The following is a 12,180-nucleotide window of genomic DNA, read 5'->3' as shown; positions in this document are numbered from 1 at the left end:
TGTGGCTCAAGTGGTAAGAGTGCTAGCCTTGAGCTGAGGGACAGTGCCCATGCCCAGAGTTCAGGCCCCATGACCAGAGCCCCCCAAAAAATGTTCAGAGACAGCGCCCAGGCCTTGAGTTCAAACCCCATATCCACCACCACCAACAAAACACCCCTAATGCCAATGGAATAGAATTGAAAACCCAGAAATGAACTTACAGACCTATAGCCATCTAATCTTCGATAAGGGAACTAAAAAAATAGAATGGAAGAAAGACAGCCTCTTCAGTAAATGGTGCTGGCAAAATTAGTTAACTACTTGTAGAAAACTAAGCCTAGATCTTATATATCACCCTGCACCAGAATCAACTCCAAATGGATCAAAGACCTAGGAGTCAAAGCAGACACTCTGAAAACATTACAGGATGGAATAGGAGAGACCCTAGGTCTCCTTGGCACAGGCCAAAATTTTCTTAATAGAGAGCCAGAAACACAACAAATCAAAGAAAGGTTGGACAAATGGGATTGCATGAAATTGCAGAGCTTCTGCATGGCAAAGGACATAGCTAGCAAGATGAATAGAAAGCCCACAGGTTGAGAGAAGATCTTCAATAGCCATACAACAATGAGATGTACAAGACATTATGTCGAAAAACAAACTTTACAACTTTGGCAGGCGGGGAGGTGGTGGTAGGGGGTGGAGGTGGGGGGTGGAGAGGGGAAGGGATGGGAAGGGGAAACAAAGGAGGAGGCAACAATGCTTATTAAGAAATGTACTCACTATCTTGCCCATGTAATTGTAACCCCTCTGTATGGTATTTTCACACACAAAAATATAATAAAAATAAATAAATGTTATAGAGTTTGAAAAAAAACACCCCTAATGCCCCCTAGAAAAGGAGCAGGGAGAGAGGAGAGCCAAACTTTTCTACCCACAGATTCTACATTCATTGATTGAATCTATCAAGAAAACCTTGGCTAGGAAAAAAAAAAATCACATGTGTTTCCTAACTTTCATGAGGACCCAGATTAGATCTCTAGCACCACAAACAGGAAATCAAAGTTATGTCACAGCAGTTTATTGTACTGGGAATCACAGTTACCCAAGTAGGGCTTAAAATATAGAAGAAGAAGAAGCCAGGTGAGGTGGTTCACACCTATAATCCTAGCTACTCAGGAGACTTGAGATCTGAGGATGGAGATTGGATGCCCGCCCAGGCAGCGAAAGCATGTGAGAACTCTTATCTTCCAATTAACCAGCATAAAGCCAAAGTGGAGCTGTGGCTCAAGTGGTGGAGGCAACCAGCCTTGAGTGTAAAAGCTAAGCAGAGTATAAGGCCCCAAGTTCAAGCTCTAGTACTGTCACACACAACAAACAAAAGTAAAGAAATGACATGGGAGAATGCCAGTTATTCTTTTTTTTTTTTTTTTTTTTTTTTTGTCAGTCGTAGGGCTTGAACTCTGGGCCTGGGCGCTGTCCCTCAGCTCTTCAGCTCAAAGCGAGCGCTCTACCACTTGAGCTACAGCGCCACTTCCGGTTTTCTGGTGGTTTTATTGGAGATAGGAGTCTCACGGTCTCTCCTGCCCGGGCTGGCTTTGAACCGAGATCCTCAGATCTCAGCCTCCTGAGTAGCTAGGATTACAGGCATGAGCCACCAGCGCCCGGCTGCCAGTTATTCTTAAGGAGTGTGCAAATAAGGGACTGGCGCAGCACAGGTTTGGGTGGATGCTGTGTGAAAACCAAAGCAAAGTAATATTTGGTCCTTTTCACGGTGCTGTGTACCAAGGAAATAATGTGTCTCTCACATCACCAGAAATAAGCCAGCTGCACCCTGAGCTCACACGCGTGTGGATGGCTCACTTGCTCAACAAAGCAAAGCCACGTGGGAAAACAAAATGGATGTGCAGTGCCTGCTAAAGGAACTCGACACTGTGCAGAAAGCCCTGCACAGGACGCTCACTGCAGTGCTGTTCACAAGAGCCATGGACGGAAGCCACCGGGGTGCCTATCAACCTGTGTGTGGTGGAGCAAAACATCCGTGCAGTTTACATGGTGGAGTATTATTCAACCATAAAGAAGAAATACAAAGCCGAACACCAGTGGCTCAGGCCGGTAATCCTAGCTATTCGGGAGGCCAAGATCTCAGGATCACAGTTTGAAGCTATCCAGCGCAGGCAATGCTGTGAGACTTATGACTAATCAACCAAAAAAACTAGAAGTGGAGCTGCAGCTCAAGGTGGTAGAGTGCTAGCCTCAAGCAAAAGAAGATCAGGGACAGCGCCCAGGCCCGGGGGTCAGGTCCCAAGCACCAAAAACAAATAACATATTTTCAGGAAGATGAAATAAGCCAGATGCACTAAGACGATACTGTGTGCATTCTCACACACAGGGGCTAGACCTGAAGTGGGAAACGCAGGGTGGGGGTGGGGGCAATGGGAAAAAAAAAAGTGAACTTGGGGGATGAAGCCAAGGATGAGAGGAGGACCTGCAGAACTCCCAGAGCAGGGAACACTGGAACCTGTCATGCTGCCTTCAGACAGCTGAAGAACAATAGATCATTCTAGATCCCTCCAATAGCCAGCACCCACAGAACCAGGCCAAGCTGGGAACACAGAGGAAGGACAGAAAAGTCTTCGAGACTCTCTAGCTCCACTGAACCACCAAAAAGCCAAAGTGGAGCTGTGGCTCAAGTGGTAGAGCACCAGCCTTGAACAAGAAAAAAAGCTAAGGGACAAGTATCTAGGACCTGAGTTCAAATGTGTGCGCATGTACGTGCGTGCACGCACACACACACACACTTAGAAGGAAAAGCTAGGAATGGAATAGAGGAGAGCTTACCTCTCAAAAACAGTCATTAGGGGCTGGGAAGGTGGTTCAGTGGTAGAGCGCTTGCCTTGCATGCATGAGGCCCTGGGTTCGATTCCTCAGCACCACATAAGCAAGAAGAAAAAAGCCGAAGTGGCACTGTGGCTCAAGTGGTAGAGCGCTAGCCTTGAGCTGAAGAACTGAGGGACATCACCCAGGCCCTGAGTTCAGGCCCCACGACCGGACCCCCTCCCCCAAAAAAAAAAAAAACAGTCATTAGGGCTGGGAATGTGACTCAGTGGTAGAGTACTTGCCTAGCATGCATGAAGCCCTGGGTTCGAGTCCTCAGTACTACATAAACCACACACACAAAAAGCCAGAAGTGGTGCTGTGACTTAAGTGGTAGAATTCTCACCTTGAGAAGAAAAGCTCAGTGACAGTGTCCAGACCCATGACTGACCAAAACAAAAACAAAAACAAAAAAACACCAAAAACAGTCATACATCCCAAGCTTCTGAGAAATTCCACCCTCACACCCCCCTCGCACCACAGAAAAGCCCAGGCCTGGAAAGTTCTGTGAGAGGGAGGAATATTATCCAGCAATGGCTGCTAGCCTGAGAGGAGAGGGAGGGGCAGGCAGGAGGATGGCTACTCACCTTGCCCAGGGCAGGATCTCCACTGGACACCACTGACATACCTGCAGGCAAGCTGGGGTCTTCCAGCCCCCTAAAGCTTGAACCTCAGCTTCCTCCCCACTGCCAGGGCCTTCCTACTGGGGTGGAAAACCAGCCCGGATTAAATGGTTGCTTCTGGGACTGGGAGATGGGACTCACCTGGAAGGCAGCTGGGCCCCAACCTCAGCCATTCTAACTTAATGGGTTCAAGGTGAGATGGCAGGCGGGCGGGATTGGGGGGTGGCGGGGAAGGAGTAGATCAGAGCTTTCCCAAGCCCCTTGGATGACTCAAGATGCAATTTTCTTGCCCGGCTCGGGTATGAGAACAAGACAGAACAGCAAATATCATGGCGAAAGTCCATTCTGCTTTGAGTGCAACTTCCCAACAGAAACAGTAAGGAACATCTCCAATGGCTTGCCCTTGGTTCCTGAGATAGCTCCAGAGAGTGGATGAGAAGGAGGGAGCCTCTCCAGAGAGCTCAGCTGAATTTCAGTTAACTGGGTAATTTTATTTTATTTATTTATTTACCTTGGCAAGCCCTAGGCAAGTATGCAGTGGGGAGGGGCGCAAGGGTTGGTGGCTGGGTAACTAACACGGTGGGAAACACTGGCAGTGTTCAGCCCCCACTTCAACCAATCTCTAAGGAGGGAAGAAAGGTCCCCCAGACCCCAGTGGCCAGTAATATGATCAATCATGGCTCATGAGAAGCCACCATGAGACTTCCCCCCCAAAGCCAGTGTCTGGTGCAGAAGAGGAGCAGAGGGCACAGAGGAAGAGCTGAGGGTGCAAACAAGGCACTGAGCGTGCAAAAGAGGAGCTGAGGGCTTAGAGGAGTGGAGGGCTCAGAGGAGGAGCTGAAGGCACAGAGGAGCTGAGGGCACACAGGAGGAGTTGAGAGTGTAGAGGAGGAGGTGAGGGCACAGAAGAGGAGCTGAGGGTACAGACAAGCTGAGGGCACAGAGGAGGAGCTGATGGTGCAGAGGAGAAGCTGAGGACAAAAGGAGGAGCTGAGGGTTCAGAGAAGGAGCTGAGGGTACAGAGGGGAAACTGAGGGTGCAGAGGAGGAACTGTGGTTGCAGAGGAAGAGCTAAGGATGCAGAGAAGCTGAGGGTGGAGAGGAGGAGCTGAGGGTGCAGAGGAGCTGAGGGTACAGAGGAGGAGTTGAGGGTGCAGAGGAGCTGAGGGAGCAGAGGAGGAGCTGTGGGCCCAGAGGAAGAGCTGAGGGTGCATAGGAGTAGCTGATGGCACGGAAGGGTAGCTGAGGGTGCAGAGGAGGAGCTGAGGATGCAGAGGAGGAGCTGCAGGCATAGAGGAGTTGAGGGCTTAGAGGAGGACCTGAGGGCACAGAGGAGGAACTAAGAGCACAGAGGAGGATCTGAGGGTGCAGAGGAAGAGCTGCAGTCACAGAGGAGCTAAGGGTGCAGAGATGAGGGCACAGAGGAGGAGCTGAGAGTGTAGAGGAGGAGCTGAGGGTGCTGAGGAGAAGCTGTGGGGGCAGAGGGGATCCTGAGGGCAGACAGGAGCTGAGGACAGAGAGGAGCTGAGGGCACAAGGAGGAGCTGAGAGCACAGAGAAGCTGAGGAGGATCTGCGGGTGACGAGGAGGAGCTATGGGCACAGAGGAGATTCTGATGGAAGAGAGCATCTGAGGGCTGAGAGGAGCTGAGGGCACAAGGAGGAGCTGAGGGCACAGAGGAGCTGAGGATGCAGAAGAGGAGCTGAGGGCGCAGAGGAGGAGCTGAGGGCGCAGAGGAGGAGCTGAGGTCACAGAGGAGGAGCTGAGGGTGCAGAAGAGGAGCTGAGGGCGCAAATGAGCAGCTGAGGGTGCAGAGGAGAAACTGAGGTAGAAGTGGGCCTGAGAGTACAGAGGAGGAGCTGAGAATTCAGAGGAGCTGAGGGTACAGAGGAGGAGCTGAGGGCACAGGGGAGGAGCTGAGGGTGAAGAGGAGGAGCTGAGGGGACAGAGGAGGAACTGAGGGTACAGAGGAGGAGCTGCGGGTGCAGAGTAGCTGAGGGTGCAGAGGAGGAGCTGAGGGTGCAGGGGAGGAGCTGCAGATGCAGAGGAGCAGCCATAGGCTCAGAGTAGCTGAGGTCGCAGAGGAGGAGCTGAGGGTGCAGAGGAGCTGAGTGTGCAGAGGAGGAGCTGAGGGTGCAGAGGAGAAGCTGTGGGGGCAGAGGAGGAGCTGAGAGTGCAGAGGAGGAGCTGAGGGTACAGAGGAGGAGCTGAGGGTGCAGAGGAGGAGTTGAGGGTGCTGAGGAGAAGCTGTGGGGGTGGAGGAGGAGCTGAGGGTGCAGAGGAGGAGCTGAGGGCGCTGAGAAGCTGTGGGGGCAGAGGAGGAGCTGAGGGCGCTGAGGAGAAGCTGTGGGGCAGAGGAGATTGTGAGGAAAGAGAGAAGCTGAGGACTCAGAGAAGCTGATAGTGCAGGGAGGTGCTGAGGGTGCAGAGGAGGAGCTGAAGGTGCAGAGGAGGAGCTGAGAGTGCAGAGGAGGAGCTGAGGGTGCTGAGGAGAAGCTGTGGGGACAGAGGAGGAGCTGAGAGTGCAGAGGAGGAGCTGAGGGTACAGAGTGAGGGTGCAGAGGAGGAGCTGAGGGTGCAGAGGAGGAGCTGAGGGTGCTGAGGAGAAGCTGTGGGGTGGAGGAGGACCTGAGAGTGCAGAGGAGGAGCTGAGGGTGCAGAGGAGGAGCTGAGGGTGCAGAGGAGGAGCTGAGGGTGCAGAGGAGCTGAGGTTGCAGAAGAAGAGCTGAGGATGCAGAGGAGGAGCTGAAGGTGCAGAGGAGGAGCTGAGGGCATAGAGGAGCTGAGGGTGCTGAGGAGAAGCTGTGGGGTGGAGGAGGACCTGAGAGTGCAGAGGAGGAGCTGAGGGTGCAGAGAAGGAGCTGAGGGTGAAGATTGGAGCTGCGGGGGCAGAGGAGATTCTGAGGAAAGAGAAGAGCTGAGGGCTCAGAGGAGCTAAGGTCGCAAGGAGGTGCTGAGGGTGCAGAGGAAGAGCTGAGGATGCAGAGGTGGAGCTGAGGGTGCAGAGGAAGAGCTGAGGTCACAGAGGAGCTGTGGGCACAGAGGAGGAGCTGAAGGCCCAGAGAAGGAGCTGACGGTGCAGAGGAGGAGTTGGGGGCGCAGAGGAACTGAGGGCTCAAAGGAGGAGCTGGGGGCACAGAGGAGCTTGGCGCGCAGAGGAAGACCAGAGGGTGCAGAGGAGGAGCTGAAGGTGCAGAGTAGCTGAGGGCGTAGAGGAGGAGCTGCGGGCACAGAGGAGCTGAGGGTGCAGTGGAGGAGCTGAGGGCACAGAGAAGCTGAGCAAGCAGGTGAGGAGCTGAAGGTGCAGAAGAGGAGCTGATGGCAGAGGAGCTGAGGGCACAGAGGAGGAGCTGAGGGCGCAGAGGAGGAGCTGAGGGTGCAGAGGAGCTGAGGGTGCAGAGGAGGAGCTGAGGACGCAGAGGAGGAGCTGAGGGTGCAGAGGAGCTGAGGTTGCAGAAGAAGAGCTGAGGATGCAGAGGAGGAGCTGAAGGTGCAGAGGAGGAGCTGAGGGCATAGAGGAGCTGAGGGTGCAGAGGAGGAGTTGAGGGCACAAAGGAGGAGCTGAGGGTGCAGAGGAGGAGCTGAGGGCATAGAGGAGCTGAGGGTGCAGAGGTAGAGCTGAGGGACAACAGGAGAAGCTGAGGGTTTTCAGAGGAGGAGCTCCAGGCACAGAGGACTTTAAGGAGCAGCGGAGGCACTGAGGGCAGAGAGGAGGAGCTGCTAGGGAAGAGGAGCTGAAGGTACAGAGGAGTAGCTGAGGGCACAAAGGAGGTGCTGAGGGTACAGAGGAGGTGCTGAGGGTGCAGAGGAGGAGCTGAGGACTCAGAGGAGCTGATGGTGCAGAGGAAGAGCTGAGGGTGTAGAGTTGGAGCTGAAGGTGCAGAGGAGTAGCTGAGGGCACAGAGGAGGATCTGCAGACAGTGGAGGAGCTGCGGGTACAGGAGTTGAGGGCACAAAGGAGGAGCTGAGGGTGCAGAGGAGGAGCTGCGGGCACAGGGGTGTTTAAGGAGCAGAGGAGATGCTAAGGGCAGAGAGAAGGAGCTGCTGGAGAAGAGGAGGAGCTGAGGACACAGAAGAGTAGCTGTGAGCACAGAGGAGGAGCTGTGGGCCCAGAGGGGGAGCTGAGGGTGCATAGTAGGAGCTGAGGGCTCAGAGGAGCTGAGAGCACAAGGAGGAGCTGAGGGTGCAGAGGAGCTGAGGGCACAGAGGAGGAGCTGAGGGTAAAGAGGAGGAGCTGAGGGCACAGAGGAGAAGCTGAGGGCACATGGGAGGAGCTGAGGGCACAGAGGAGAAGCTGTGGGGGCAGAGGAGGAGCTGAGGGTGTAGAGGAGGAGCTTAACATGCAGAGGAGGAGGTGAGGGTGCAGAGGAAATGAGGGTTCAGAGAAGAAAGCTGAGGGTACAGAGGAGGAGCTGAGGGTGCAGAGAAGGAGCTGAGGGCACATGGGAGGAGCTGAGAGGGCAGAGGAGGAGGTGAGGGTGCAGAGGAGGAGCTGAGGTGGCAGAGGAGCAGAGGGCTCAGAGGAGCTGAAGTTGCAGAGGAGGATCTGAGGTTGCAGAGGATGATCTGAGACCACAAAGGAGGACCTGAGGATGCAAAGGAGGAGCTGTGGAAGCATAGGAGGAGCTAAGGGGGCACAGGAGGAGTTGAGGGCGCAGAGGAGTAGTTGAGGGTGCAGAGGAAGAGCTGAAGGGGCAAAGGAAGAGCTGAGGGGCAGAGGAGGAGGAGCTGAGAGTGCAAAGGAGGAGCTGAGGATACAGAGGAGCTGAGAGCCCAGGAAGAGCTGAGGGAGTAGAGGAGGAGCTGAGGACACACAGGAGGAGCTGATGGCTCAGAGGAGCTGAGGATTCAGAGGAGCTGAGGGAGCAGAGGAGGAGCTGAGGGTGCAGAGGAGGAGCTGCAGGAACAGAGGAGCTAGGGGCTCTGAGGAGGAGCTGAGGGCACAGGACCTGAGGGCTCAGAGGAGCTTCGGGTGCAGAGGAGGAACTGAGGGCACAGAGGAGGAGCTGAGGGTGCAGAGGAGGTGAGGGCTCAGAGGTAGAGCTGACAGTGCAAAGGAGGAGCAGAGTACACAGAGGAGGAGCTGAGGGTGCACAGGAACTGAGGGTGCAGAGGAACAGTTATGGGCTAAGAAGAGGAGCTGATGGCTCACAGGAGGTGAAGGTGCAGAGGAACTGAGGGTGCAGAGGAGGAGCTGAGGGTGTAGAGGAGGAGCTGAGCATGCAGAGGAGGAGCTGAGTGTGCAGAGGAAGAACTGAGCATTCAGAGGAGGAGCTGCAGGTGCAGAGGACCAGAAAGCCACCAAAGAGGAATACATAGCATCTTTGTGTCACAAGCACCTCCTTTGTGCATCCTAGCAACAACGAAAGCCCTTCTCGTTGTCCACAGGCACAGGTGGAATTCCCACCCCACAATTTTGGGACAGCTGATGAGTGTTTGGTATATCAGCATGCAAATGACAAGATAGAGGACTCAGAACTTGGGGGCCATAAAACAATTTTGTTTTAAGGCCCCCAAATTCTGAATGCTCTATTCCTTCCCCAAAAGACAGACAAGCCACCAAAGAGAAAAAGACAGCATCTTTCTGTCCCAGGCAGATCCCGTGTGCATCCGAGCAGCAACAAATGGCCCTCTCGCTGTCCACAGACACAGGTTGAATTTTTTCCCTCTGTATTGGGGAAGAGCTGATGAGTGTTTGAGAGCTCGTGATGCAAAGGAAAAGATAGAGCATTCAGACTTTGGGGGCCTTAAACCAAATTTTCTTAAGGCCCCCAAGTTTTGAGTGCTTTACTCCTTCCCCAAAGGACAGACAAGCCACCAAAGAGAAATAGACTACATCTTTCTGTCCTTAGAAGATCCTGTGTGCATCCTAGCACTGACAAAAGCCCCTCTTCCTGTCCACAGCCACAGGTCCAAATTTTTTCCATCCAAATCTTAGAGAGCTGATGAGTGTTTGGTTGCTCAGAATGCAAATGACAAGATACAGCACTCAGAACCTGGGGGCCTTAAAATAATTTTAAGTCCCCATAAGTTCTGAGTGCTCTACTCCTTCCCCAAAGGACAGACAAGCCACCAAAGAGAAATAGACAGCATCTTTCTGTCCCAAGAAGCTCCTGTGTGCACCCTAGCAGGGCCAAAAGCCCCTCTCACTGTCCACAGCCATAGGTCAAACTGTTTTCTGCCCAATTCTGGGACAGCTGACGAGTGTTTGGGAGCTCCGGATGCAAAGGACAAGATAGACCACACAGAACTTGGGGAACTTAAGACAAAATTGTTTTAAGGAACCCAAGTTCTGAGTGTTCTACTCCTTCCCCAAAGGACAGATAAGCCACCAAAGAGAAATAGACAGCATCTTTCTGTCCCAAGTAGCTCCTGTGTGCATCCTAGCACCGCAGAAAGCCCCTCCCACTGTCCACAGCCACAGGTGGAATTTTTCCCTCCAATTCTGGGACAGCTGATACGTGTTTCATAGCTCAGGATGCAAATGACAACATAGAATACTAGGAACCTGGGGGCTTCAAACAAAATTATTTGAAGGCCCCCAAATTCTGAGTGCTCTACTCCTTCCCCAAAGGACAGACAAGCCACCAAAGAGAAATAGACAGCATCTCTCCGTCCCAAGCAGCTCCTGTGTGCATCATAGCAATGACAAAAGACCTGCTCACTGTCCACAGCCACAGGTCCAATTTTTTTTCCATCCAATTCTGGGAGAGCAGACCCGTGTTTGGGAGCTCAGGATGCAAACGACAAGATAGAGCACTAGGACCGTGGGGCCTTCAAACAAAATTATTTGAAGGCCCCCAAGTTTTGAGTGCTCTACTCCTTCTTCAAAGCCCCTACTCCCTGTGACGGGCGTGGCCGTGATGTCAGCCAGGTGGGCCCTGATGTTTCTCACTGACTGGGACTACAGGGGACATGGCTTAGTGTAAAGATGCCTACCCAGCTTGAGGGAGGCCCAGGGATGCACCATTTCATGGTCCTAACTCCAGACAGAATGCCTTGTGGATAAGACCTAGGGACTGGACAGTGAATGTTCCACTATCCCCTACACCAGGCCTTGCTGAGGACATGACAGAGCACACTGAACACTTAACAGACTGTGAATAGACACAGATTCCGAGTTAGCCCAGAACCAGCCCAAACATAAAGCAAGCTTGGACAATGAGCAAGGTTCAGACTCGAAGCAGAGTCGCAGCAGGCCCAAACTTGGTGCAGGCCCAGAAAAGGCATGGGCTGGGACTCAGACTCCAAGGAGGCCCAGGGACAGGTCTGGACCTGAAGCAGGCCCAGACTCAGAGCAGGCCCAGACCAGTCCAGGAAGGCCAGTCCCAGGGAGGCTGGTCCCAGGGAAGGCCAGTCCCGGGGAGACAGGGCAGGGACTGGAACTTGAGCCCTGGTGAGATGCAGGCTGGTGGTGACAGAGATCCATCACAGAATGGATGGTGCGGTGGTTGGCCCTGCCTGGCTCTGCGCTGGAAGGGAGTTGGGAGTTGGGCTGGAAGTGGCCAGGGGAAATGGGGCCATTTAAGGGGGACAGTGCAGACGTTGGCAGTGACTGGGGCTCTGAGGGACTCAGGACCATTCCTGGATCTCACCCATGTCTGGCCACACCCCAGCAGCACACCCGACCCCATGACCCTGGATGGTTATTTTCTGCTCTTGCCCCTCCTTCCTCATGCTCTGCCCCCCTCCCACACACACCCCCCTGCAAGGCTCACTTCCTCATCCTTGCCCTGCCCCTCTCCTGCTCTGTTCCTCCCACAAAACCAGAGGGTGCAGTGACCACTGATTCCCACCAGAGGACACTCTAGGCATACTCACTGTCTTCTCCTCAAGACCAGGGGGTGCAGTGAGTGCTGCTTCCCACCAGAGGGTGCTCTAGGTATGCTCACTTTCCTTCTCAAGACCAGAGGTGCAGTGACCACTGATTCCCACCAGATGGTGGTCTAGGTGTGCACAAGGTCCTCCTCAGGACCCCGGGGCCTCCCACAAGCTCCGCCCATGGACCGCTCACTCTGTTCCCTTGCCACACCCCTCCTGTGCTCTGCTCTTCCACAAGCCCCACCCCTGAACCTCTCACCTCCGTGCCTCATGCCCCACCCCACTCCTGTAATGCTCTGCTCCTCCTAGCTGTAGCTGCAACTTCTGCTCAAGACACCAGTGCCCAGACACAGAATAGTGTCTGTTTGGTCCTGCTTCAAACTTTACTGCCCCGAATTCCTAGAGCAGTCTTGTCCCAACTCTCACTAAATTATCACAGTGTCAGCTAAAGCCCAGCAGTCAGGGCCAGCAGTGATCTGCCTGGGTGCCAGGAAGGAGATGGGGCCCCAGAGGAGCCACTAGGTCAACAGGGAGGTAGAAGCTGCCTGTAGAGGCAGGGACATTGTAATGGGTTGTGTTCCCAAAGTTCATATATTGGATGCTCTCATCACCTGGCACCTGTGAATGTGACCTTATATGGAAATGAGCTCTTGGCAGGAGATCAACTCCAGTTCCTGTTGTTATTGTGCCCCTAAAAGGGGAAATTGGGTCCCAGAAATGCACACAGGGATTATACACTGTAGAAATTCATTCTTCACTCACAGGTTTAGAAGCTAAGACCTAGAACACACTGTGCCTTGTACCTCCTGAGGGAATGTGGCCCAGAAGACACTGCTTCCATGCCGCAACTTCAGAGCTGTGAAAACAGATCTCTAAACCACC

At 53.7% G+C, this 12,180-nt stretch overlaps 1 protein-coding gene across 1 annotated transcript in view; it reads right to left on the bottom strand.

The window, feature by feature from the left end:
• The window catches only part of LOC138812418 (NACHT, LRR and PYD domains-containing protein 7-like), a 38,628-nt gene that overhangs the window by 17,038 nt on the left and 9,410 nt on the right, over positions 1–12,180 (bottom strand). The window lies entirely within an intron of this gene.

Source organism: Dipodomys merriami, unplaced genomic scaffold (genome assembly GCF_024711535.1).
Source record: "Dipodomys merriami isolate MVZ:Mamm:240054 unplaced genomic scaffold, mDipMer1.0.p SCAF_57, whole genome shotgun sequence".
Taxonomy (NCBI): Eukaryota; Metazoa; Chordata; class Mammalia; order Rodentia; family Heteromyidae; genus Dipodomys; species Dipodomys merriami.
Note: the sequence above shows the minus strand (reverse complement) of the source record. Positions and strands in the feature narration are given on the sequence as shown.